Source organism: Erpetoichthys calabaricus, chromosome 11 (genome assembly GCF_900747795.2).
Source record: "Erpetoichthys calabaricus chromosome 11, fErpCal1.3, whole genome shotgun sequence".
NCBI lineage: Eukaryota > Metazoa > Chordata > Cladistia > Polypteriformes > Polypteridae > Erpetoichthys > Erpetoichthys calabaricus.
In genome coordinates, this window is record NC_041404.2 from 131,339,980 (window position 1) to 131,367,104 (window position 27,125).

General features: G+C 40.2%; 1 protein-coding gene across 1 annotated transcript in view; it reads left to right on the plus strand.

Moving 5' to 3' along the window:
* Nucleotides 1-3,782: 3,782 nt before the first annotated feature.
* elfn1a (extracellular leucine-rich repeat and fibronectin type III domain containing 1a) overlaps nucleotides 3,783-27,125 on the plus strand; it is an 848,877-nt gene continuing 825,534 nt past the window's right edge. The window contains exon 1 of the mRNA XM_028813917.2: nucleotides 3,783-5,091. The gene's annotated coding sequence lies outside the window, so the exon portion shown is untranslated. The remainder of the gene's footprint in view (nucleotides 5,092-27,125) is intronic.

Genomic DNA, 27,125 nt, shown 5'->3' on the forward strand with positions numbered 1-27,125 from the left:
ACGACATGCATTTTGCTAAATTGTGTTAATTTACATATCTCAAACAGTAATGCAAAACACTGAATTATCAGTTATGCAATGATGCGCTTAGTATTCTCCCATCCATTTATTCTTTTTTAAACCAGCTTAATGAAGTTTGCTTGGCAAAAGCTGGAGCCTGTCCTGCAATGTCCAACTGTTCACTTTAATGTTCCCTGACCATAACGATCCAAATAATAGGTTTCCAATAAGCCTATATACAGAAATGTAAACACTACAGAACGTATCGTTCATAAAACACACTATATTAGCGTATATAAAGAGAATATACTTTGACCTAAAACGTTTATTTGTCCATCGATAAAAACACCAGTCTAAATAAGTTTCAGCTGGAGACATTTCCTCACTTCAATACTGTAGTCTCAAAACCTGAAATGAAACCTTACTGACATTGTCTTCCAGAACTACCTAATGTCCCCACAGGTGAGGCTGCACCTGATGACTTTATGCTAATACAGTTTAAGAGTATATGCGTTTTCTGAGGTGTGCATATTCATGATACACACTGTACTGTATATATATTAAGGATTATAGAGGCTTAATTCCACTAGAAGGAATTCTAAGGTAGCTCCTCCATGATCCTGCTCAGGATAAGTGGGTTTGGGAAATGGATGGATGGATCGACCGATAGGTTAATGGAATTCTACGGTATTCGTCAGGAGAATGTGTTTAGAATTACGTTCAATTAAATTGTTTATTTCATATAGGCAACACAACATCAGTTTCAGGGGCTTTTCACTAACAACTCTTTTGCCACAGGAGCCTAAAATGTATGTGATTGAGATAGAACCTCTCTTTGGTTCAAGTCCTCAGATAACGGATGCTACCAGCTGAAACCTCGGTTTGTTCAGAGGTATGTTGTCAGGGCATATCGTGCTTAAAGTCCATCGAAACAAATTCCAACCTACAGCGGGCAGTGATGAACATCTCGGTTTACCTGGTATATCTCGCTATAACGTTTCTTTGCGGGATCCAACTAGAGTCACATTTCCAAATGTCATTCAGTGGCCAAACAACACCTCAGATCAGCCCGCTGAAAACTTCAAACGCAAAAACGGAGAATTCTGAGTAATATAATTTGGTTGCTATAGTAACAGTGCCGCCGATACGCTTTGATTTTTTTTATCCATCATACAGTATTGATGTTGCTCTTAAGGAGGGTATAAAATACACATTTAGTTGTAAAGAGGAAAAATGTCAAAGTGATATGCAAGCATTAACACCGGATCAGCATTGTAATGATCACTGCACTCGCATCACAGCGGCAGTTCTCATCGTCGTACCCGACAAGCGCCCGCAAAAACTTCGCAGGCAAGTCTTAGTGTGTGCCAGACTGAGAGTGCCACGGGCAACGTCAGAAGTGATATTAGTGCCCGAAAGGAGGAGAAAAAAGAAAGTCTCTATTATTAGGTGAAGACTGCCGTTTTACGAAGTGGTGTGTTCTGTAAGAAAGAATGAAAGACATACTATAAGAAAACATGCAGTCAGGTTTTTACAGATTCATCTTCGCCATACTGCACTTAAAAAAAATAAATCACTAGAATCAGATGAATGGCATTTAGTCAGCTATTAAATTAACTTGCATTTCATTCGGAGTGCCTGTATTACTTTAGATCAGGGCACAAGTCATGAATGGATTGCATTGACTGCTGGATTTGAAGTCTTTTTTTATAGCGAGCACTTCATGTGAAACTATACTGTATACGAATGATAGGCACTTTATAATAGATAGTAAAGGCACTATATTATTAAAAGATGGTGTTGAAAGCTGATATATAGATAATGAAAGCCAGTAGATAGATAGATAGATAGATAGATAGATAGATAGATAGATAGATAGATAGATAGATAGATAGATAGATAGATAGATAGATATTAAAAATAACGTTTATCTAATTGCATTTTATGATGCGTAGTTCCTGGTAGAACCGTTTCTTGACAAAACACCATTTCATTCTGGAAACGGCTCTTTGATAATGAAGTTGGTTAATTGTGCATTGAAAAACTTCCTAATATGCACAAAAAACTGAAATCTTAAAAGTAGTAGGCTAAATAGCAGGACTCTAGCAGATTAAGAAACGTGGACTTAAACTGTCATTCAATACATCAAGAGTTCTTTTAAAATCTATCCCATTGGTATTTCACAAATTTGTTACCATCTATTCAGCCATAGCACTAGGCTTTGTGTTACCAGTTAACACTGAATTAAATATGTATTGGTTTCAAAACGGAGTGCCTTGCAGTAAGGAGACCTGGGTTCGCTTCCCGTGTCCTCCCTGCGTGGAGTTTGCATGTTCTCCCCGTGTCTGCGTGGGTTTCCTCCCACAGTCCAAAAACATGCAGGTCCCTACTGTGTGCTTGGTGTGTGGGTGGGTGTGCCCTGCGGTGGGCTGGCGCCCTGCCCGGGGTTTATTTCCTGCCTTGCGCCCTGTGTTGGCTGGGATTGGCTCCAGCAGACCCCCGTGGCCCTGTAGTTAGGATATAACGGATTGGATAATGGATGGATGGTTTCAAAACTGGACAGAGATCATTAATAACACAGTTCAAAGTTAACTGGTCTGTTCCTGTGATAATTACAGTAATGGTGCTTGAACAGAGAAATGAAATCAGAATCATTTTGGGGAGCTCTACACCAGGGTCAGTGGCCGCTGCATTGTGACACTGTTGTAAAAGTGCCTATGATATGACAATTTGAAAGTGACCTTTAAAGATCCGAAAATAAATTAAAACTGTTGTGGTCAGATGGCAACAATAGGGGATGTTTTAAAAATAAAATACGAAAAGCGTTTGATGAAGTACATGTTTATCTGTGGGGTCAAGAGAAGGTGTTTGATTCATGTAACGACCGTATAAATAAAGGCACAAAGGGGGAAAATCTGTGCAGCTCCATGGAAATCAGACTATCTTTATTGTCATTTTAACAAATACGAAATTAGGTGCAGTCCTGAAATATTACCTAAAGTGCGTGAACTTGCTGTGTACGTGCGCAGCGCGCTCCACGAGGGGCTCTTCGAGGCGCCCTGTCCTAACTTTAAAATGCGTCAGTATCATGGAGTTGGTCCGGTCTATGCCACTGTTGCTTTCTTTCTTTTTCATTTTCTTTGGAGATAGAATATGTCCGTTTCCCAAGTTGCGCTGGAGACATCTCATTGCTCGGCACCGTTTTATATTAGACAGGTTTAACGCACTGCAGTTCTAGAATTAGTTATATCAGAAATGCCCTCTTTTTTTATAAAGGGCAGTACTTAAACTTGTAGCGCTTGAAACAGGTCTCCTTTAAAGTAGTTTACAGGATACGGACTCCCTAGGCGTATTTAGTGCTACTTCGGAGGGGGGTGGCTCCCTCTGTGTATTGCAATTTTGCCGTGGAAAACTCCTTTGAACTCTGCTTGAAAGACAACATCATCACAGGCGCGCTTTTATTTATTTGCCATTTCACGGTAGTCTTCTGCATTATAGACTTGACTTTGGTTATTATACGATATTTCCTATCTCACTTTGAGACTGAATTCCCACCCCCTTCCCCCAGAAGTAAATTGCCATTCCCAAACAGCGTTCGTAATAAGGGCCAGTTAACTATCATTGAAAACAATTCCGCTGACGAGACAAAATTCGTGAGCTGCTGCATTTCTAACAGGCTCGTCGGAGTTACATGCTGCGTTAATCCCAATGTCAGCCGCGTTATTTAATGCTTAAAATGATAAAACACAATAGCAGAGTTCTTCACTTTCGATTGTATGAATGTGATTGTGTAGGCGTATGAGTAAGTGATAGAAAAAAAAATTCGCCTTTCTGTTTTGCTTGGGATTCAATGGGTACGTAGTGCTGCCTGTGCACACATCTCCTTCCGTCTCCGTTTCCCTCGTTCTCTTTTATCTTGATTTGCTGTCTGTGGATTGAGTCAGCTGTTTTGTATGCTGGAAGCTCTGGCTGAGCGCTTTGTAGAGGGGAGATAGATCGTGCTGTGTATACCGAAAGAGGATGGCGCTTTACAGGAGCCAGGGTCGGGGCAAAAAGAACCGAATCTCAAATCCCAATTAAGAGCCGCATTCCTGCAACGCACAGAGGTTAGAGTCCCAGATGAAAAACGACAGAGAGGCTCTCCGTGTTGATCGCTGGCCACAACGCTTTGACGACTAGATTACTTGAACTGATAATTAAATATTGACACCTTGGGGTTACTCTGTCTCTGTGGTTAGTGTGGAGGAGATTTTTTTTTTTTTTAAAAAAGTGCCAGATTGTCGCGACATTGTTACTTACCGTACAGCAGAAAAGTAGACACGACAAAAATGAGATGCAACGAGTAGCCGAACATTATTATGCAGCCAGGAAACGTGACCACTAACGCGGTAGCTGGCCCTTTGGCTTCAGAATATTCATTTGGTTTCTAGTCAGTGCAAAGGAAGCCTTGGGGAAACACTTTACGAAGACTGAGGTATTTAAAGAGGAACTCGAACACGGAAACCATCAAAGGGTCATTTCTCCCGAAAGCTGTTTTATTTTTTGGTCGTCTGGTTATTGAATGGGAATGGTAGACTATTAAAGGGACCTGAAAGGACAAGCGCGCAACTTAAACCAATCAATGAAGACAAACAGGCGGATGCTTTAAATGAAGGGGACGGGCACTGCATGCCAATCAAGCGTGATTCAAGACAGTTAAGAATGGAGGGTCCTTGTCATCTGAAAGGTGCTGTGATTCTACAGGCATGCTGCTGAAGCCTGTGCTGTACGGAAGCTGGCAGTGAACACGTGGATTTCATTTACCGGCTGCGACTTTGCTTTCTTTACATTCCTTCACTCCGCGCTTTCGGTGACTTGTGGATGACTTTGGGCTCCGGCTGTAAAATACCTATGGATATAGAAACGGCACAGAAGAAGCCACTCGATTTCGTATTGTCATGCGATAGAACCTTAATGCAAGGCAACATTTACTGAAAACTGATTTTTGAACTCTTGAACATTCCGAAACGGACGGATAAGAGCTGCCCGAAAGGCACTTACTGGACTTTATCGTTCTCCTTTCTTGCTAATGTTGCTTGTATACATCATGAGGTAAGTGCAGTTATCTACAATATGCACCCCTAGACGCGTCTTTATGTGTGCCTTGGTTTTTAACGTATACGTGTTTGTATGCACGCGATGTGCAGACTTTAGAGTAAATTGTGTCACTGATCTATCTGCTATATAGTGCTCTCAGATACTTTTATTTGTATAGTAATAGTCGGAGGAGTGAAAAAGTCTAGTCTTTTTAGCGCAGCAAGAGTAATCAAACTTCATTTGTATAAATGTAATGACGCTTTGGAGTCAACGATCTAACGATGACTTCCACTTCATATTAATTCTCTCGTATATGTGAATACAGTTATCTGTCCTTGTATAGTACCACTCATGTCTGTCACCTTTTCACTTCTGTCTTCCTTGAGTAAAAATACTTTTGTTCTGGATAGGATAACTGCCTCGCTCCCTGTGACTTCATCGTGTTACAAATATTAATATATTGTAACGTTTTACTTGTGCTGATGTTTATAGTCCAGCTGCATTATCGCATAGGTTCATTTGTTTCTTATAGCTAGCGTCATGATTCCCGGCCGCCTGAGTTAAATTTAATATAGCGTGGGATGATCTCGACTACTCAGAAGTTCACCTTCCCCTTTTAGGAATTTTTATGTAGAGTTTCGGCCTCATTTTCCTCTTTTTAGCCTACCAAGAACCGAGCCTTGTATTCACTAATATTTTATCCAGGAGTTGTTTTATGGGGTACCCAAATGTTTAGTATAGCAGAATCGTCATGAAGCAGGTTTTCTAGTGTTATAATAACACAGTTGACGTCACTGTTGTTTTATTATTACTAAAAAATCATCTTGAAGATACGTCCAAGTAAGTGTAGCATATAGCGACTTTGGTGGAAAGTGAAAATGCCGGCTTTGCACTTTTACGCACTAGTTGTTGCCGAAACGTTACCTGCCATTTTGCAAAAGAGAAGCCACTGAGCTGCACGCGCAATAGCAGTTAACATAATGAAGTTCCTTTTTTATTTTAATTTTATTTTAAATGTATACACAGTACAAAAAGAGTGTCTCGCTTCAAAAACGGCAACCACAGTACAGTCGCAAACAACTGACTGGTAGCGTGTAAGTCTGAAATGCATCAATTCCTGCTGTAGAGCAGTCCGTCGTTTAATCTAACTAAATGGATAGCAGCACAAAGTTGGACCGGTGCTTTATAGCGCTGGGATCTGACGGGTAGATTGCGTGCCCCCCACTTGCCAGTCCAGTAGTGTTGTTCTGGAAGACGGTGATTAGAGTTAAGTCAATGTCGGTGATCGAGGCAGCAGCAGCAGCCGCCTTCTCTTTCTCCTCGGTATGAGTAGTCCGCGCCATTACTTGCGGTCAAGCCTCCGGTGTGCCGCATAGTTTTGTGAGCTCCGTAAATTATACGAGATTGCAGTACGGCGCCCATGCAGCGATCGCCTGGACTACGTGAGCGCTGTCAAGTGGCCTCTGGAGATTATGGTAATAGCTGGTCGATATTCCTTCTCTTTGCCATACCGGGCGAGACTGTCTCATTTTGGCACACTTCCTGAATAACTGATGCTGTTTGGGGGTTTGGCTGTCAGAATCCAATTGATTTCTCGTGGATAAGGTTAGAGCGAGAGGTTTGCAATTACAATGAGAACCTGATGGAGAAAGAGAGGGTGCGCACTTTGTAAAAGCAAATCGTTAGAGGGGAAGACAAATTACATGTAGCTTGTACCGATGCAACTCCCTTCAACAGTCAATAAAATAATTCGTTTAATTAGTCTATAAACTTGACATCTTTTTCGAGGTGCAGAAGGGGAAGGTGGGAGTGGCGGAGATGCAGGAGGGTGCATTGGGGGTAGAGTCACTCAAATTTCATGAACGCCGCCTCGGACAGCGCATGAAAAGTAATATCTGACGAACGGGAACAAGTTTAAGTTAATGGCGTGATGCAGCCTGGATGTGGCAGACACTATGCATCATGAAGAGCGGCGTTGTCGCTTGTAGGACTTGCTATTCAAAAGTGAATTATTATTTCATTTAAGAGTGAATTGTGAAGTTCCTCACATGCATCTAAAGCACCCTAGGCGCACCAGGTGCTGGCAGCCACGCAATAACCAAGCCATTACATGCACACTGACCTCCTTTCCTGGGTTAGTCCTTGCAGGGAAAAACTCCAGCCAACCCACCATGATGTAAAGGAAAACTGAGTAAGTGGATGGATGATACACTAGTTTGAAATCACTGTTTCTCATATCACAAGTTTCAGTAATTGAAATAAGACGGAAGAGTCAATGTCTGTTTTGTCACCGTTTTATATATCTCTCATTTGCTTGGCATTCAGATTTGTATTGCCCTGTACAAGAGCATCGATAGAGTGCAGTATATAAAAGCTGTTACTTTCTCTAGGCATTCTTCCATACAGTGCATTCAGAAAGTATTCTGACCCCTTTCTGCACACTTGATTGAGGCGGAGATTTAATTTTAAATGGATACATTTTTGCCTGTCAATGACCTATGATGGCAAAGTGAAAACCTGTTATCAGAAAGGTTTGGAAATTCATTAAAAATTGAAATTGCTTATTCATTGATGTATATAGACCCTTTACTGTGGCACTCTAGATGTGGTTGGGTGCATCCTGTTTGCTTTAATACTTCTTGATGTGTCTCGAACTTGATTGGAGTCCACTGAATTGTTTGGACATCATTTAGAAAGTCACACACCTGTTTATAGAAGGTCCTAAAAGTCGGGACAAAAAAATCATGTCCTGAAGTGTAAGGAGCTCTCTGTAGACCTCTGTGATAAAATTGTGTTGAGGCATAGATCAAAACAAGGTGATGAAACCATTTCTAAAGCTTTGAGAGTTCCCAGCAGCACAGTGGCTTCAATAATTGAGAAATGGAAGATGTTTGGAATCCTGAGGTCTCTTCCTGGAGTTGGCTGTCTGGCCAAACTGAATAATCGGGCAAGAAGTGTCTCAGTCAAGGAGATGACAAAGAACCTGATGGTCATTTCAACGCAGCTTCTAAAGTCCTCTGCTGAGATGGGAGAACCAGTTGAAAGGATGAACGTCTCGGCACCACTCCAGCAATCAGGAGTTTATGGTAGAATAAGTAGACAGAATCCACCATTGAGTAAAAAGGCATATGACAGCCCACTTGGAGTTTGCCAAATGGGATTTAAAGGACTCTGAGAGCATGTGGGAAAAGATTCTCTGGTGTGATAAAACAAAATGTGAACTCTCTCGGTAGAACTTCAAGCACAATACCTGCTGAAGCCCAGGCACCGCTCATTGGCTGCCTAATACCATCCCTATGGTGAAGCATCAGGCTATTTGGGTGCCACTCATTGGCTGGGTCAGGGAGATTGGTCGGAATTCAGTTTTTGATTTGTAATCCATTTGCCAATGTTTCTGGAAATGTCAATTTGTCATTATGGGCTACTGATTGTAGATTGGACCAGTAGGCCAGTTTATCCATTTAAAATTAAATCTACCACCCAAGAAGTGTGTAGAAAATGAAGGTTTCTGAATGCTTTTTGATTCCATTGTGTGAATTTCTTGTCATGGTCTCAGAAAGATGAAAAATGTATTGATAAGGCATGAATGGGATGCCTGGGAATACCAGACATATCAGGCAGCTTGAAAATTCCAGTTAACTCTGACCATAAGAACAAATAGATGATGAATGGAAAACTGTGGAGAGAAGACACATCCAGTTCAGAAGGATGGAGTCCTCACTGTGAGTAGAGATCACGGCTGACTGACCAACTGTAGTAAATTTTTAAATGGAATGTCCATCCATCCATCTCTCACACTTATTACAGTTCTTAGACTCCAACTTTTCTGACTATCTCTGCCATGCAGAGACCAAGACACCAACATGTATTTAGCAATACGTGGACAAGTTTAGAGTTGTAGATTGCATCTCTCAGATGAAGAAGGATGCTAGAATACCCACAGGTAACCCAGGGTGGCATTCGAGCACAGTCTTCTGGAGCTTTAAGGCAGCGGTGCTAACCACTGTGCCACCCTTCATTGCAACAAACATTCAGTCCCTCCAGTCTAAAAATTGGGGAACACTGCACAGTTTATTGTAAACTCCCAGTGCTGGATACACTAAAGTCAGCCTACTTGAAGCTGATGAAGGAGCTTTAACCCTCAGCTTGGGTGAAGAATCCACCCCACATAAATCCCCACCAAACCTCCAGACATTGGCTCTCGGTCTGATTTTGAATAACCTTTAGAGGTGCGTCGAGGCTGAGCACCTGGCTGCACTACTCTGCCGATGGTGCGCTTTGTGACAGCTAAGCAGGCCTGCTTTTAGCTGTTAATGAAGAACTCCTATCAGTCAGCACTTGGCAACACCACTGCCTTTAATGCTTTCCCTATGCAAGAGCTGCCTTTTCCCAGCAGTATTCATTAAACTACTTTGTTAAGTAGTTTTCGTAATGCACTCTAGCAAAAAATTAATAATAAAACTACAAAAGCAATTACATATTTTTATGTACTGTATGTATGCAGAGTTCCTTAGTCAATGTCTTCCAGTTTTGTACACAGATTTCATTTGCCCTCTTCACATATGACTTTAACTACTCTAAATTGTCACTGCCTGAATATTCAGTGTTTATATTCAAGATAAGGTAAGGCAGAAAAAAGTGCTTGTTGGTAGTGTGCACACTATTGTATGATCTAATAAGGACACATTTAAATAAGATGATTCATACCCCGGATGGTGTAAGAGTGTGTACAATAAGAAATAGCATAATGTACTCATGTTGGGTCAGTGATCATACAGTAATAACAGCAGATATAAATGAACTTTAAACACACATTCTTTCTTGAGGTATAAGTTGCTTAATAAAAGATTTCAAATGCATATAAAAAGACTCCTCCTTTAATCAAATGAAGTTCTTGCCTTCAGGACACAGTTGGTGAATATCTGCAAATCATTTACATGTAGTTGTTTGGCTGACACCTTTACCCAAGGCGACTTACAACATTTTATGACACAATTAGTGACATTTCTTTTGGTGTTCCAATTGGCGCACAGCCAGGTCATGTGACTTGCTCAGGGTCACACAGTGGCAGTAGTGGGATCAGAAGTCACAACCTCCAGGTTTGAAGTCCAAAGCTTTAACCACTATGAGATTTGGGCAGGAATTGGGAGTGCCTCTGATCCTGGCTACCAGTTAATGTAATATATTTAAAAATCCTATTTAAATTTAGTGGACCCTTTACGTCCATCCATTCTATGAAAGCTACTTTTCTCATTCTGATCCTACACCCTTGATTATAAAGGTGCCAAAGGTGTACTTCAGAGTGTGGCCATAGGGGAGCCATTGGTTTTTGTTTGGTTCCCAAAGGAGCCATCCACATGAAGATTTCAGAAAGAACCTTTTTATTAATTTATTTAGATCGGTAGCAGGTTTCATAAATAACCATGACTGGTATTTCACAAACCTGTTATCTAATGAGTTGCCAGTTTTTTAAAAGGACTCTCGCTGCATACAATCACACAGGCCAAGTTCAGGTTTTCTTGATCTGTTGGTATCCTGCCTACTACATGTTGAAAATGTCTGTGGTGTCCACGTATTAAGAACCTTTTCCTAAGCCCAAAGTATCAGTTTAATGGAAAAAAGAACCCTTCCCAGGAAGAAATGTTTCTGTGTCAAGCAATGGTTCTATCGAGGAACCCCACAACTTGGCGAAATGCCATTAAATGCCCGTTAAGTTTAAGACAGATGATGGCCGTCATCGCCTGCCCACACTTTCTTATGCGGAGTCCATTTAGAGTTGAACACATTGAACATCCTTTTTGTATCTGCCAGAATTCTGCTTGGTAGTTTACTGGACATTAAAGATTTCTGTTTTGTGGACATATTAGGAATCTTTTCAAGGCCCATAGAACCAAAAATATATGGAAAGACTCCTAGCCAGAATGAGATGTTTGGGGTTTTTTTTTTTGTCAAGCAATGGCTTTGTGAGGAACCACAGAACCCAGTAAAGTGCCAGCATTAGGACCAGCATTTTTAAGAGTGCATCCGAATGCCAGAGCGGTTCTTCAGAGCGATGCCATAGGACAACCATTTTTAGTTTCCAAAAAAAAACAGTCTACCTGAAGATTCCAGAAAGAACTTTTATTTAGTTACATAACAGGCTCCATAAATAACTATGAATTGATATTTCTAGACTAATGGAGTACCAGTGTGTTCCTGACTTCAAAAGAACTCCTGCATACAATCGCACAAGCTAACTTCAGTTTTTTTGTGTTAATCTGTTTGCATCCTGCCAACTACACCTTAAAGATTTCTTTGGTGTCCACAGAACCTTTTCAAAATTCAAAGTACCAATTTAATATGCAAAAAACCCTTCCCTGGATGAACTTCTTCTTTGTTAAGCAAAGGCTCTGTGAGGAACCACTCAGCCCAGTAAAGTCCCATTAAAGAAGCCGCATTCTTAAGAGTGAAAATGTCCACATTTTCTTATATGAAAAGTCGGTGAAGAGTTCTAAATGAGTTGAACACCCTGAACATCTCGTGTGTGTGATGGAGTGTGTATTTGTGTAAGAAGGTGAGTCCAGAAAAAACACAAGAAGAAAAGGCAAGCCCTGCTGCGGTAGTAATTTGGGATGAATTTGAACCCAGGTCTCTGCAGTCGTGACCACTACACCACCATAGCTCTCTTTGCAATGTTTCCAATGATTAAAATTTTTGTAAAATATATGCAAACAGTGGTCTAGCACACACAGTAATTTAGGTGTATTCTTTACTTTAATTGCATAGTAGTTTTAGAATACAGTAATCCCTCCTCCATCGCGGGGGTTGCATTCCAGAGTCACCCGCAATATAAGAAAATCCGCGAAGTAGAAACCATATGTTTATATGGTTATTTTTATATTGTCATGCTTGGGTCACAGATTTGCACAGAAACACAGGAGGTTGTAGAGAGACAGGAACGTTATTCAAACACTGCAAACAAACATTTGTCTCTCTTTCAGAAGTTTAAACTGTGCTCCATGACAAGACAGAGATGACAGTTCTGTCTCACAATTACAAGAATGCAAACATATCTTCCTCTTCAAAGGAGTGCGCATCAGGAGCAGAGACTGTCACATAGATAGAGAAAACAATCTCTAGCAAACAAATCAATAGGGCTGTTTGGCTTTTAAGTATGCGAAGCACCGCGGCACAAAGCTGTTGAAGGCGGCAGATTACACCCCCTCCGTCAGGAGCAGACAGAGAGAGAGAGAGAGAGAGAAAAACAAACAAGCAAAAATCAATACGTGCCCTTCGAGCTTTTAAGTATGCGAAGCACCGTGCAGCATGTCATTTCAGGAAGCAGCTGCACAGAAGGTAGCAACGTGAAGATAATCTTTCAGCATTTTTAGACGAGCGTCCGAATCGTCTAGGTGTGCGAACAGCCCCCCTTCTCAATCCCCCTACGTCAGGATCAGAGAAAGTCAGCGCAAGAGAGAGAGAGAGAGAGAAAAGTAAGTTGGGTAGCTTCTCAGCCATCTGCCAATAGCGTCCCTTGTATGAAATCAACTGGGCAAACCAACTGAGGAAGCATGTACCAGAAATTAAAAGACCCATTGTCCGCAGAAATCCGTGAACCAGCAAAAAATCCGTGATATATATTTAAATATGTTTACATATAAAATCCGCGATGGAGTGAAGCTGCAAAAGGCGAAGTGCGATATAGCGAGGGATTACTGTACTGTATATTTGACAGTCTATGTAAAGTGACTTTCAAAATCAGGATTTATTAGCATTGTTTTCATATACATTTATTATATTTTTAGCTCACACAGAACAAGTGGTTTGTTCAGAGTCCGATATCACAGGGGTCTCCAAGTTCAGTCCTGGGGTACCACTGTGGCTGCAGGTCTTCATTCCAACCACATAAATAGTTCAGTCAACTTCTAAATGATCTCATGGTTTAATTTGCCTTTTTTCTTCTCTTATTTTGCATTCATAAATATGTACTTGTATATTTACATGTTAGCAAAATTCAGAAATTTGTGTTTTTTGCCATATCTTTAAATGTTGACTTTCCTTTACCATATTTTCTGTCGAGTTTACTCCCTTAATTTTACCCAAATCCTGACAAGAAGTGATGAGCAGTGCAGACACCGGTGCAAAGGACACCAACTACTAAAGGGAAGAAGCTACTTCATTATAAAATTCACTTGTAAGCTAATTAATAAGAAAAAGCTTAAATGACCAGAACATAAAAAAGAGCAAAATTCTATAAAGCAAGAAAAAGAACAGTAATTAATGTCACAACATACACTTGCCACCTTCCTCTATAATATAAGAAACCTATTCTGTAATTTCAGAATTGACACACAAAGAAGAGCAGAAACTGTGGAAATAACAGCATAATAAAGTCAGGAGTTCAGCTAAAAGTAGGAAATGGTTGGGATGAACACCTGCAGATGAGGTGGTCTTCAGGACTGAACTCGAGGACCGCTTAGTTAAGCCTTTTATTACTAATTAGCACACAAATGAATGTGAAATTGGAGTAGCTTCCTCCCTTTAGTATTGAATGTGATTTGCACCTGTGTCTGCACTGCTAATCACTAATCATCAGTATTTTGATACAATTAAGTGAGTAAAAGACACAGGAAAGAGTGAATTAAAAAGAATACTGTAAAAATGTTATAATTTTAAAATGTTTCTGATTTTTATTCTTTACATGTGAATAAACTAGCGTACAATTCTGAATTCAAAATAAGATAAGGACTAATTAAAGAAAAGATTTATTTAGAAGTAAGAGTGAACTATTTAATGGTGAAACTGTTTGGATCGAAAACCCACAGCCGCAGTGGCACCCTAGGACAGACTTTGGGGAACCCCCCACATATCATTTTAAGCCAATGATTGAAAATGTAACCTTAAGCGTTACTGCTGTAGTTACCGGGCTGGACTGTCTCCTTTGTATGATATTTAAAGCAAAGCTGCATTTTATATTTGGGCTTTTAAACATTCATATCTCTTATAAAAATGTTTTTTTTTTTTTTTAAGTAAATATATTTATTTTGAGCTGAAAGAGTTAAAAGGAAATGTTCCGAGTCCCGCAGTGCACTACAACTCCCCTCTTCATACAAGAAAGGCAGGTACCGTGCGTTAGTGCTGTCCATGGTCCTCAAAGTGTTCAAGCGCCGTCGTTTTATGTGTTTTTACTCTCAGTATTTGCACTACCTACAGTATCGCTGCTTTTGTTGGCTTGTCCCTTATCATTAAAATATAGGTAACTACCCCTTTTTATATTATTATTATTTTGCTACGTCACAGTTCAGAGAAATGTTTAACCAAGAGAAGTCATGCACGATTACCGTGTGGATGTTTAGAAAAAGACGTGAGCCAAGGCAGCAGAGCCAAGAAAATAAACATGGGATACTTTCTGTTAAGTTGAAACCTGCTTTTCCCATTGCTTTGGTTCAGAAGTTTGATCAAATTCTAATTATAGGCTTCATAAAAATGTATTGCGACTTCAGCTTTTATGTTTCCAAATTCATAAATATTACTCAAGGGTATTAATTTGGTCTATACGAAGTGCTTTGTTCTTAAGAATCATGTTAATAATAAATCACATTAGCGGCAAATTTTGAAATAGACCTTATTCTTGCATACATGCATAATACTGACACTTTTTTTTTTAAATTTATTTTGCTGTAAAGAGTGCACACGGTAGACACAGCTTGCTTCAAATGAAATGTCTCATCTGTGGCCTGGCCATGCTTCTTAAATAATTCTGTTTTACTCCTCGGGTTTGAGATGACCATTTTTGTATTTAAATAATGCAGCTTGTGAAAGGTCACTTTTCTGAAATGTTTAATTTTCCCAGTCCATAGGTCTTACTCTCATTTCTCCATATTAAAGTTATTTATTTAGAAATGGCCTACTTAAACCATGACATTTTCTGTAATACACAGATTTAATTAATTTACATTTACACTGTATTATTTAGTTTGCTTAAGGCAGAATGTGAGAAATACAAGATTATTAGGAATCCAGCCAAAGCAACCATTATCTAAGATGGTAATAATTAAGAGTTTGGGCAAAAAACAAACTGCTTTTATGCAGTTCGCCTTCTGTTCCTTGTGTACAAAGCATACAGTTTTAAAGAGATGTGTTGAATGCATAATACACTGACCAGTGGACTTCAGCAGAAGTCTTTTATTATTAATGTTGTATGTTACAGTTTATTTTTACACAAGTACCAGGTGGTTAGGGGCTCTTATTAGAGAGATGTGCTGGCTGCCACAACATTTCTGATTCAGTCCCTACCCCTGAGTCTGAGTGATTTGGAGTAAATCTGTTCACTTGCCTGAGCTCTACTTGCATGAAAACGTCCATCTGTAAAGCGTCTCGAATTGGGGGTCACCAGAGCTGTGGTATGGACAGCACCTTATGTAGAAATGCCTATTCTGATACCTTTTTCCTGTAATAGTTGGTACAACATTCTTTACAAAAAATGAATTATTTCTTCATACTTGCCATATGTGTAGCTTTAAATTTATGTTGCTGTTTGTAGACATTTGTGCTCTTTCAGTTTCTCACTACAGCTGTTCATCACCTTCTAAAAAAAATCTGTAGATTTATTATACTTCACATTAGACCAGTAACAGAACTCATTCATAATACAGAATTCAAATTACATCTATTTATTTATTTATTGGACAGTGACTTCAATGGTAGTCACATTTTTGACTTCAGAATTTTGCTTATCATAAAGGCGCTTATTCCCACCACTCCAAAAATAAACAAAATTATTGCATTATTTCATCTTGCCTTGAGTTGCCTCAAAAGCTTGCATATTGTAATCTTTTTAGTTAGCCAGTAAAAGGTGTAATTTTGCTTGACTTCTCATTTCATCCATAATGGCTAACGTGGTACAACACCCTAGTACTACATTATTTAACTTTAAATATTGGTACCCTGTCCAGGGTTTGTTCCTACCTTATGCCCCATGCTAGTTGAAAAGGCTCCGGCACCCCACTGTGACCCTGTTCATGACTAAGCTCAGACAATGACTAACTGAAATTATACAGTCCTATTCAAAAATTCGGAAACCCCTCTTAATTCTTTGGAAATTTGTTTATCATTGGCTGAGCTTTCAAAGTAGCAACTTCTTTTTAATATATGACATGCCTTATGGAAACAGTAGCATTTCAGCAGTGACATTAATTTTATTGGATTCATAGAAAATATGCACTATGTATCATAACAAAATTTAGACAGATGCATAAATTTGGGCACCCCAACAGAGAGAGTACATCAATACTTAGTTGAGCCTCCTTTTGCAAATATAATAACCTCTAGACGCCTCCTATAGCCTTTGATGAGTGTCTGGATTCTGGATGGAGATATTTTTGACCATTCTTCCAAACAAAATCTCTCCAGTTCAGTTCAATTTGATGGACAGCCTGCATCAAATCATCTCATAGATTTTCGATGATATTCAAGTCAGGGGACTGTGACGGCCATTCCAGAACATTGTACTTCTCCCTCTGCATGAATGCCTTTGTAGATTTCGAACTGTGTTTTGCGTCATTGTCTTGTTGGAATATCCAACCCCTGCATAACTTCAACTTTGTGACTGATGCTTGAACATTGTCCTAAAGAATTTGTTGATATTGGGTTGAATTCATCCCACCCTTGACTTTAACAAGAGCCCCAGTCCCTGAACTAGCCCCACAGCATGATGGAACCTCAACCAAATTTGACAGTAGGTAGCAGGTGTTTTTCTTGTAATGCGGTGTTCTTCCGCCATGCGAAGTGCTTTTTGTTATGACCAAATAACTCAATGTTTGTCTCATCAGTCCAAAGCACTTTGTTCCAAAATGAATCTGGCTTGTCTAAATAAGCATTTGCATACAACAAACGACTCTGTTTGTGGTGCAAGTGCAGGAAGGGTTTCTTTCTCTTCACCCTGCCATACAGATGTTCTTTGTGCAAATTGCACTGAATTGTAGAACGATGTACAGATACACCATCTGCAGCAAGATGTTCTTGCAGGTCTTTGGAGGTGATCTGTGGGTTGTCTGTAATCATTCTCACAATCCTGAGCATGTGCCGCTCCTGTATTTTTCTTGGCCTGCCAGACCTGCTGGGTTTAACAGCAACTGTGCCTGTGGCCTTCCATTTCCTGATTCCATTCCTTACAGTTGAAACTGACAGTTTAAACCTCTGAGATAGCCTTTTGTAGGCTTCCCCTAAACCATGATACTGAACAATCTTTGTTTCCAGATCTTTTGAGAGTTGCTTTGAGAATCCCATGCTGTCACTCTTCAGAGGAGAGTCAAAGGGAAGCTCAACTTGCAACTGACCACCTTAAATACCTTTATATCTCATGACTGGACACGCCTGTCTATGAAGTTCAAGGCTTAACAAGCTAATCCAACTAATTTGGTGTTGCAAGTAATCAGCATTGAGCAGTTACATGCATTCAAATTAGCAACATTTGTACTCACATTTTTGCACAGCCAGTTTTTTCACATTTGATTTAATTTCATACAACTAAATACTGCCTCTCTAAAATCTTTGTTCGGAAAACACCCCAGTACTCAGATGTTCCTAAGAAATGAAAGACATACCACTGTTATCTTTTTTGTTGAAAGTAAATTATTATGCAGGCTGAGAGGGGTTCCCAAACTTTTTCATATGACTATAAATTATTGTATTATTTCATAGCAAATACTGCATTTTGCAAAGATTTTGCTTGCTGTGGTCGGTGTTACTGTGCAAACACATGCTCCGATTGTCTAGTCGCAGCTAGTAAGGAAGAGGTTAAACACACCTGTAGCTGGCAATGAAGTGACAAGAAGTGGACAAAAGTTGCAGGTGTACATTTTAATCCTGGTCAGTTTAGGGTCACAGGTAGGCAGGGATTATTATAACAGCATTAGATGTTCGTTAAGAACCAAAGGTTGTTGACGATACGCCAGTGCTTTGCAGAGGCCAATCAGAAGACAGGGTGCAGTCTGCAATCCAGTAATAGAAGCCAATAAATAAAGTACCTGCATAGATTGAATCCAGTTATTTGCTACAGATATTTTCTGATCTAGTGGTCAGTGTTTGTACTTCGAATCTTCTGGGACTTTTGTTGGTGATGGAGAAAACACAAAGCACATGAAGAACTAAACCTATTTTGTAAATTTGAGAAGTATTAGTGATTTTTAATCCTTTAGTCACCATTCACAATTGTATTAGGAATTTGTCATTTTTTGCATACCACAACTTACTCTCCAGAGACGCCCAGAGTTTTGAAGTCATAGCGGAGGGTCAGCTATTTGTACAGTGAACTTGGAGCAATTGCAGGCTAATGGCCTTACTCGAGGGCCATGTTACAGACAGCAGCAGGCAGTACCTTTATGAAATAATGCAATACCTTTGCTCTATAATGCAAACATTATTGCAAAACAAAGCAATTCTTTTGTGAAATAACCTAAAACATTTGCAAAATAACACACAAATAATGCATTGGTGGAAACAAGCTTCTGTACTATCGAACAATGGAGTCAACAGCCTTGACACCTTCAGTTTGTAACATTCTGAAACCAACTTCATCCAATTCACGGGCAAGGGTGGCAGTTCAGGAATGAAGCCCGGATGGATACTCTCACTTGCATCCACATTCACACTTGTAAAGTGCCAAACTGGTGTAAAAAAATGAATGTACAGTAAACCACATGTGTTGTATTTAGGATGTGTAAGGAAAACTGGAGTGTCAAGACACACAGCTGAATATGTCGAAAGGTTCAGTGAGGACTGCTTTAAATATAGTGCCAAGTGCAGCCAAAATATGATGGCACACTTGCCTTTCAATGCACTTTCCACTGCACCTGTGGACTCGGATGTTTCCAGTTGTACAAATGCTGAGCTGACCTGCTATGACATGCATTTAATTCAATAAAAATGGCTTTTCAATACAGGCAATATGAAGGTGCAGTTTATAGTGCTGCTGTCTCCCACCCTCCCCAATGCAGGTCTAGTCTTCATCCAGGTAGCTTTTGCCCACACTTCACCTGTCCTTGTGGGTTTTCTTCTGGCGCTTAGGTATCATCCCACACCCCAATACCAGCAGGTAAGATGAAGTGTCCGTACCGGACTGGGCCCGTATGGGTAAGTGTATATGGATGTTTAAGGGTGCCCTGCCTTGTGCCTGCTCCTGCTTTGATAGGTTCTGCCACTCTCTGCAGCATGCAGTTGCAATATGTCAGTTCTGTAAATGGACAGATGGATTGCTAAATTATCTAATTAGCTCAGCTACACAGTTGTTATCACAGCTCCCTGGTCACCAGCTCAGCTCTCTGCCTAGTCAGCCTGAGTGGTGTTTGTATACTTCCTTTGTTTGTGAAGACTACACTTTGACATCCCCAAAACATGCTTATTTATAAATCTAAACTGGCTCATGTGGAATGGCGGCACACAGCTTCCATCTCACTGGTCAGGTCAGTTTGGTTCAGCTTCTGCTTGATCTCTCTTTTTGTGAATTGGGGGGGGGGTTTGTACACTCATGGGGTCTCTGTCACAGCCCAAAAACATTAACAGCTGACTTTGAAATGGCCTGGGTGGTATGGTGACACCGTGGCTAGTGCTGCTGCCTCCCAGCTCCAGTTGTTCCAAGTTCAGTAGCCATCTTTGACATTCTCTGTTTGCATGTTCTGTCCGTGTGGGGTTTTATGGGAACTTTTATCTCCCCCCCCCCACACTGGCAACGTATGAATGATTATGTGTGTGTGTGCCTTAATTTGCTTTGGAGTCCCATCCTGGGTTGGTTTCTTCCTTGACCCTGATGATGCCATCTTACCACATCAAAAACCAGGTTTAGAACATGTATAATTCTTAAATTAGTCTTTATTTAATCTGTGGAAATTGTACTGTTTTGGCAGGTGCACATGAGTGTTGGATTTTGTGTGATTCATCTATATGACTGTCAAATGCTACTAAATAGACACACAAAGACAAAGTTTGTTATTTGTTCAAAATAGCGTGTCAGTAAATGTATCGGTGTGTCCAGGGCCGGACTGGGAAACTTATTCAGGCCGCGAATTGCAAGTCTAACCCAGACCTACACAACATACATCAGTTTTCTTGTACAGACTCCAAAAACCAACAAACACCATTTTGTTTAGGAATTTTGTATGCATGAGGGGACAGTAGATTTGGCTTTTACACATACATTTCACTCTCTTAAATATTTGTCTCAAGACAACCTCTGATAAAGTGTGGAACAACACTTCATAAATAAATAAACCATGTAGTTCTATAATATTTATATCAAAACAAATGCACACAAAGCACTGGACCACGAAAAGTAGTTGTCAGTGGAATCCACAGTGCATTGATTATGTTTGCAGTTTCAACTGTGAGTCTGGAATCTACAGAGCTGAGCCGCTGTCAGTGTCTGGATGGTAAAGTTGAATCCTCTCCCACAGAGTTAGAAGTGTTGGTCAAAAAAGACCACTTTGAATTTCTTCAAAAGACAAAAGACTCAAAAACAGAATTCTGTCAAGTATTTTTTTTTTTTTTAAAGAAGGCACTTAAAACAAAAAGCTATGAAACATTTTGTGTAGCCTACTCAGTCACTATCTCATCACAGAGCTAAGGTTTAACTGTCAGAGCGCGAGAGATGCACTTTAAAAATATTAAAGTAAAGTAAAAACAAGACACGTTCATTAACAAACATAATAAAGAACAACCGGTACATTTAAAAACACAAATCATTTCACTCACGTACATGTTTCATTAATAAAAAAATAAAATTAAACATTTCTTGTAGTCTATTCAGTCCGTCTGAGGGGGAAAAAGGAAAAATAAAAAGTTAAAAATGTGACCATACGCTATACTCCGTTAAAATCTGAAACAAAAGTAAAACAAAATAAATACACAGTAACAAATGCCAAAACACATCCAACATTCAAATATAACTCAAAGTATATTATAAACTTTTAAACAATCTTCATAGATAACTTTAATCATAAAAGCACCAGACGTACGCACCACTCATCAGAGCGCGAGACGCACGCAAAGTCAAAGCTGGACTTGAACAAAAACAAGAAACCATCCAACCAGAAACCAGAAAAGAAACCCTTTGGATTTGTGCCCACTACACAGCAATAACGCCTGCTCGTTTTCCAGTATAATAACATTGTATAATTTCACCATGAGTTTATTTCACTGGTTGCTCTGAATGGCAGACCAGATCAGGCAGCAGGCCACCGGGAAAGCTCCTGATGATTGTTAACGTCAGTCCGGCACTGGGTGTGTCTATTATTTAATTCAAACAAACATGAAACTGATGTAGACTGTGCCAATTACGTGATGTAACCACAAGGGGGCGATAGAGAGCCCTAAACCACAAACACAGTAAATTGCTACTCATTACATGAATAAAATAAAAGTTTTTTAATTCATTGCTAGCATCTTTCCAATGATCACTTCTCTAGATATGTTGCACAATACAATAAATCGTGCAGTTCTTCCTCCTTCTCTCCTCCACTGAGTGTTGCCCGCTGCTTCCCAACTCTGACTGACTGCAACTGAGGCAGCAGACTCCTTTTATGTCGGATCCAGGAATGCTTCTGATGCCTCTCCATGTCTTCCGGGCCATAAAAAAAAAAAAAAGTAGGGATGTCCTCCCCTGACAGCACCCTCTAACAAGACCCAGGGACCCCAACAGGGCTGCACTTTCATTCTCATATTTCATATGAGGATCGCTGCCACCTTGCATATGGCAGATGGAACTGCTCCTGAATCTCAGCTTCTGCTGGTCCATCCATTATTTCCTGTTGTCTGGACACACAGTTATTTCTCCGATCTGCTGGCCAATTTGCTTCCGTTGTTGCTCAGGGGTAATGTATTTTCTTTGTCTCATCCAGGATGCCTGTTCTCCTCCTACAGTGATCAAGTATTTTGTGTTTTCCATTTGTAATTAATTTAGACCACTTTGCAGAAATCTATTTTTACTTCAACATTTAAAGAGTCTCTTCCTGTGGATCAGTGTCGTAAAAAAGCTAAATTAAATTCACTGTGTTGTATGAAAATAAAATGTGATATCATTTATATTTACCATATAAACACATTCTCCAGTTGCAGAAATTGTTTGCTGTCTAAGACACTGTATGTTAGCCAACATTTCAAATGTGATGTTTTTTCCCCCCAATTTCAGCCTCACTGATGTATGAAAATGACAGTCTGGCTCTACATATTGTGGATGCCTACCACAATAGATTTCTGATGGGATCCTGGAATTAGCTTATCAGTTTCATTCTTTAGATACGTATGTGACCATCCATCATCTCCCAAAAGGCACTGTCTGCAGAAGCCAACTGGGGAAACTTTAATAGTCTCTTGTCAGTAAAAATATAAAATCCTCTGTTCGTCGCACCACACACACACACAAGCAAACAGAAGACAAAAACACTCCTCCCATGGACAGTAATAGAATTTTGTTGTTTGCTTTTTCTATCGATGCACCAATTTTCATTTTAGGAAAATTTAATATCCTTTTTTTTTAAATTACAATGGACCCCATTTGTCTTTCTTAATGGGTTTCATTTTGCAGATTGAATATTTGCCCACTATTACATAGAGATGTATTGGTAATGTAGGTAACACCTACTACTTCTAGGAGCCAGTGCCATAGTAGGCACTCCTGAATGGGATGCCAGTAAACCAAGGGGCTTAGTCACCCACACACCCACTACTAGCCCACTTAAAAGCAAAACTGATAACAACATAAGGTGGAACATACACCCAGAAAACATCATAGCTGGAAAATAAATCCGCTGGGTGTTTACGGCCTGTGAGGCAGCAATACAGGCAGACCAGGTTACCGTCTGCCTACCATAACCATAACAATTTCAAACCCTTTTAATCCAATTCAGGGCCAGGAAGCCAGACGTAGAGTAGTGTGGTGGACAGAAGGACTCCAGGCACATTCAAAACTGGACTTGATGTTGTTTTGGAGGAATTAGGTGGATAAGATTATTAGGCTGAGTGATCTGTTCTCGTCAAAAGTGTTTCTAGTGTTCGATCTGTCTGCATCAGGTGTCACTCCAAACAAGGAAAAAATCTGGAAGGTCTGCGATAGACTATCTTATATATAAACGTCTACCCGTGGAAGTGTGTGTGTCTGTCCAGCCCTGAAGTGAGAGGTGCAGTAGGGGTAAGGGCTGCGCCTCCAAGTATACGCAAGTGAGGCCAGCACGTCAGCAAAAGAAAACCTCCGAAGAAAGACAAAGTCATTTAGCCACTAATACAGAAGTGAGGCAAGCAAATCAGCAAAACTCTATCCCTTTTCCTTCCGCCGCTAATCAGCAAAATGAAACCTCTGTAGAAAGACAAAGTCGCTAAGCTGCTAACATCGGCAAAACGGTATCCCTTTTACTTTTCCTCCCACCACTAATCCACAAGCAATGCGAGCACATCGGCAAAATGAATCCTCTTAGGAGAGAGTTGCCCAGAGTAGTTCCTTTCATTTACCTGACATCTCTACATTTCAATTTTTTTGTGACAATTTTCAATAGTTTCTAGGACCCTGGGCCTTTTACAGCACGGGCTTACACAGCTAGTATTATACAATGCTTAAAGCGGAACCAAATTACCTATGGCATTCTTATTTATCAAAGTGTAGGGGTTTAAGGGGCCCTGCATGAAACTAGCTCCAAGATACAAGCCAAAAGAGGAGGCTATATTAAGACTTGTATGCAGAAGAAGTGTATATTTTGTTAATGCTGCAAACTTAATGCTGTCCATCTTCACTCTAATCTGAATCATTGTATAATAAAATGTCTTCGGCGCTTAAAGCCGCAGCAGGAAACATCTCACAGATCATTAAAACTTTGCATCAGCTTTGCCAACCGTCGCTCCCAATCAAAGGCACAAGTCATTTAATGGACTTTCATCTCACAAAGAGATGGCGCAAATAGGCAGGCAGGACTAATGAGCACACAAAAAGTCAACAGAGAATTCATTTTCTTCAAATAATGTGATATAAAATCCCTATCCAGAATTTATGTTGTCGGGAGGAAAGAAAGGCGCTGTCACAGCCTGCTGCCATTATGCGTTGTGCACTGTCTTCTACTCCTCAGGATTTTTTTTTTTTTTTTGATAATTGAGAAGTCTTTTATAAACGGGTACCAAGGAATGAGTGCAGAATTACTTTAGGCTGTTTCTGAGATCTGAAAACGGAGAGACACCTATGGGATGACGTTCGTTATTTTAAGCCTAGAGCTGCATGGCGTGCAAGATGTAAAATATTACCATGTCTCGCTTTGTGAGGGCATCAAATGGTACAACAGTACTCTCATTTAAATGACAAGTTTTTTTTAATATATTGATATCCTGCCAAGATTTGCTCCAAATGTCAGATGATTCCATGCAATGCTGCCTCCTTATGGTCTTCCCATTGCATTGCAGGTAAAGGTGAAGGAGAAAATCATCAAAGACTCTTTCAGGGCTTTCACTTTTTCAGGACTAGCCATTCCCTGCAACTCCACCCGTGTAGGAACGAAACAGGACAAACTTTAAAAATCAATCAACAAAAAGGTATCGCTAGCTAAGCGGAGGCAAGTTACGCTCCAAAACACAAAGGTAGACCAGCTCCCTACTCCTGATGTCATGCTTCCCCCTCTCCTCGGCCCACAGCCTTTGTCTCAGATTAGCATGAATAAATCGCTTCTGCAATTGAACTGTGATTGTTAGCGCAGTGAGAGAAGTTGCAAAATCAACTGGAATGTTCAAGCAAATTCTAGAAAAAAAGCCTGATCTAAATCCGTTAAGTAGTTTTCTCATTCGTATAATACACCCCAAGGCTGGCGCATGAGTAAAGAAATTACACTGATGTAACAAAAGCATCTTGTGATACAACATACTGTCATCATCCCCAAAAGACGCAAAACACAGCAACAATAAAGCAGAATACATTTACACAAAAAACAAAATTCTTCTAAGCCCATCTTGCCTGAAGAAGGGGCCTTAGTTGCCTCGAAAGCTTGCATATTGTAATCTTTTTAGTTAGCCAATAAAAGGTGTCATTTTGCTTGGCTTTTTTCTAAGCCCAAGAAATTAATACAAAATTAGAAACGATGGTACAGTGATCCCTCGCTATATCGCGCTTCGCCTTTCGCGGCTTCACTCCATCGCGGATTGTATATGTAAGCATATTTAAATATATATCGCAGATTTTTTGCTGGTTCGCGGATTTCTGCGGACAATGGGTCTTTTAATTTCTGGTACATGCTTCCTCAGTTGGTTTGCCCACTTGATTTCATACAAGGGACGCTATTGGCAGATGGCTGAGAAGCTAGATTGCTTACTTTTCTCTCTCTCTTGCGCTGACTATCTGTGATCCTGACGTATGGGGATTGAGCAGGAGGGCTGTTCGCACACCTAGACGATACGGATGCTCATCTAAAAATGCTGAAAGATTATCTTCACGTTGCTATCTTTTGTGCAGCTGCTTCCTGAAACGACATGCTGCACGATGCTTCGCATACTTAAAAGCTCGAAGGGCATGTATTGATTTTTGACTGAAAGACAAACTCTGTCTCTCTCTATCTCTCCCTGCTCCTGACGGAGGGGGTGTGAGCTGCCGCCTTCAACAGCTTTGTGCCGCGGTGCTTCGCATACTTAAAAGCCAAACAGCCCTATTGATTTGTTTGCTAGAGATTGTTTTCTCTATCTATGTGACATTCTGTGCTCCTGACACGCACTCCTTTGAAGAGGAAGATATGTTTGCATTCTTTTAATTGTGAGACAGAACTGTCATCTCTGTCTTGTCATGGAGCACAGTTTAAACTTTTGAAAAAGAGACAAATGTTTGTTTGCAGTGTTTGAATAACGTTCCTGTCTCTCTACAACCTCCTGTGTTTCTGCGCAAATCTGTGACCCAAGCATGACAATATAAAAATAACCATATAAACATATGGTTTCTACTTCGCGGATTTTCTTATTTCGCGGGTGGCTCTGGAACGCAACCCCCGCGATGGAGGAGGGATTACTGTAATGCTATGCTATCCAGAATTATGTCACTTTGGATCAGGGCAATGGCTATGCACACAAGCCACACACTACATATGGAGATGCACAATGTGTGTCAGCTTGTACAGTACACACTGTGTAGTGCAGTCACATATCTGTAGGTTTGATTTTTATGGGTGCTTGTGTGTGTAAATTCTGGGATTGGCAGATAAGTAACATGGAAGTGTTGGGCAGCAAGAAACAGCTGACATTTCAAAAAAAGGTAATCAAAACTTCTGAACCTGACCAGTAAGAGAAATACCAGCAAAATCAAACAAGCTTAATTTATCAACCTAATCCCAATGAGCACTGATACACTTTTGTTTTAATATTCATGACACTATTTTATGCCTATCAAACTAAATGGTTTTTCTTATTTATGCAGCTACTCATCTGTAGCCGACTTGATGTCTTCATCATTGGCACACTGTAGCATGCCCCACGGGGTAGACTTTCAGACTGGCAAGCAGGAGTGGTGAACAGGGTGTGTGTAACCTTTCAATGAATCTATCTCTCCACAGAGCAGCTTTAGCACTTGTGTACCCAAGGCTTTGAAGGGTTTTTTAATTTACTCTAAAAAGATTTGTAGGTCTGATGCAAGATCTTGTGAATAAAGGCCTGGCATGATACGTTTTGATTACAGCCTTTAGATCCATGAAAACTATAATTGCAGTGTGTCTAGACTGGGCCTATGCAACATCTATGTGCAGTTTATGTATATGTCATTCTGGACAGTATATTTCAGCACATATCAGGGGATGGGGACATGGAGACACACATCATTCAATTTACTTTCATCTTTAGGGCACACATGTGGCACATTGGCCCACTTTCATGCCATGAATAAGAGAATTGAGAGCAAAAAAACAATCCCATTAAAAAGCATCACCGAGCTTGATCAGAATGAAAACCTGCAGCCATCTCTAAGCTGATGGACAATTTTTGCTGCAGAATTCCAGTGTAACCAGAAACCAGTGAAAGAAGAAAGGAGAAGAAAGTTTCCATTAAAGCTTCTGCTTTGCTTCTGTCTTGCT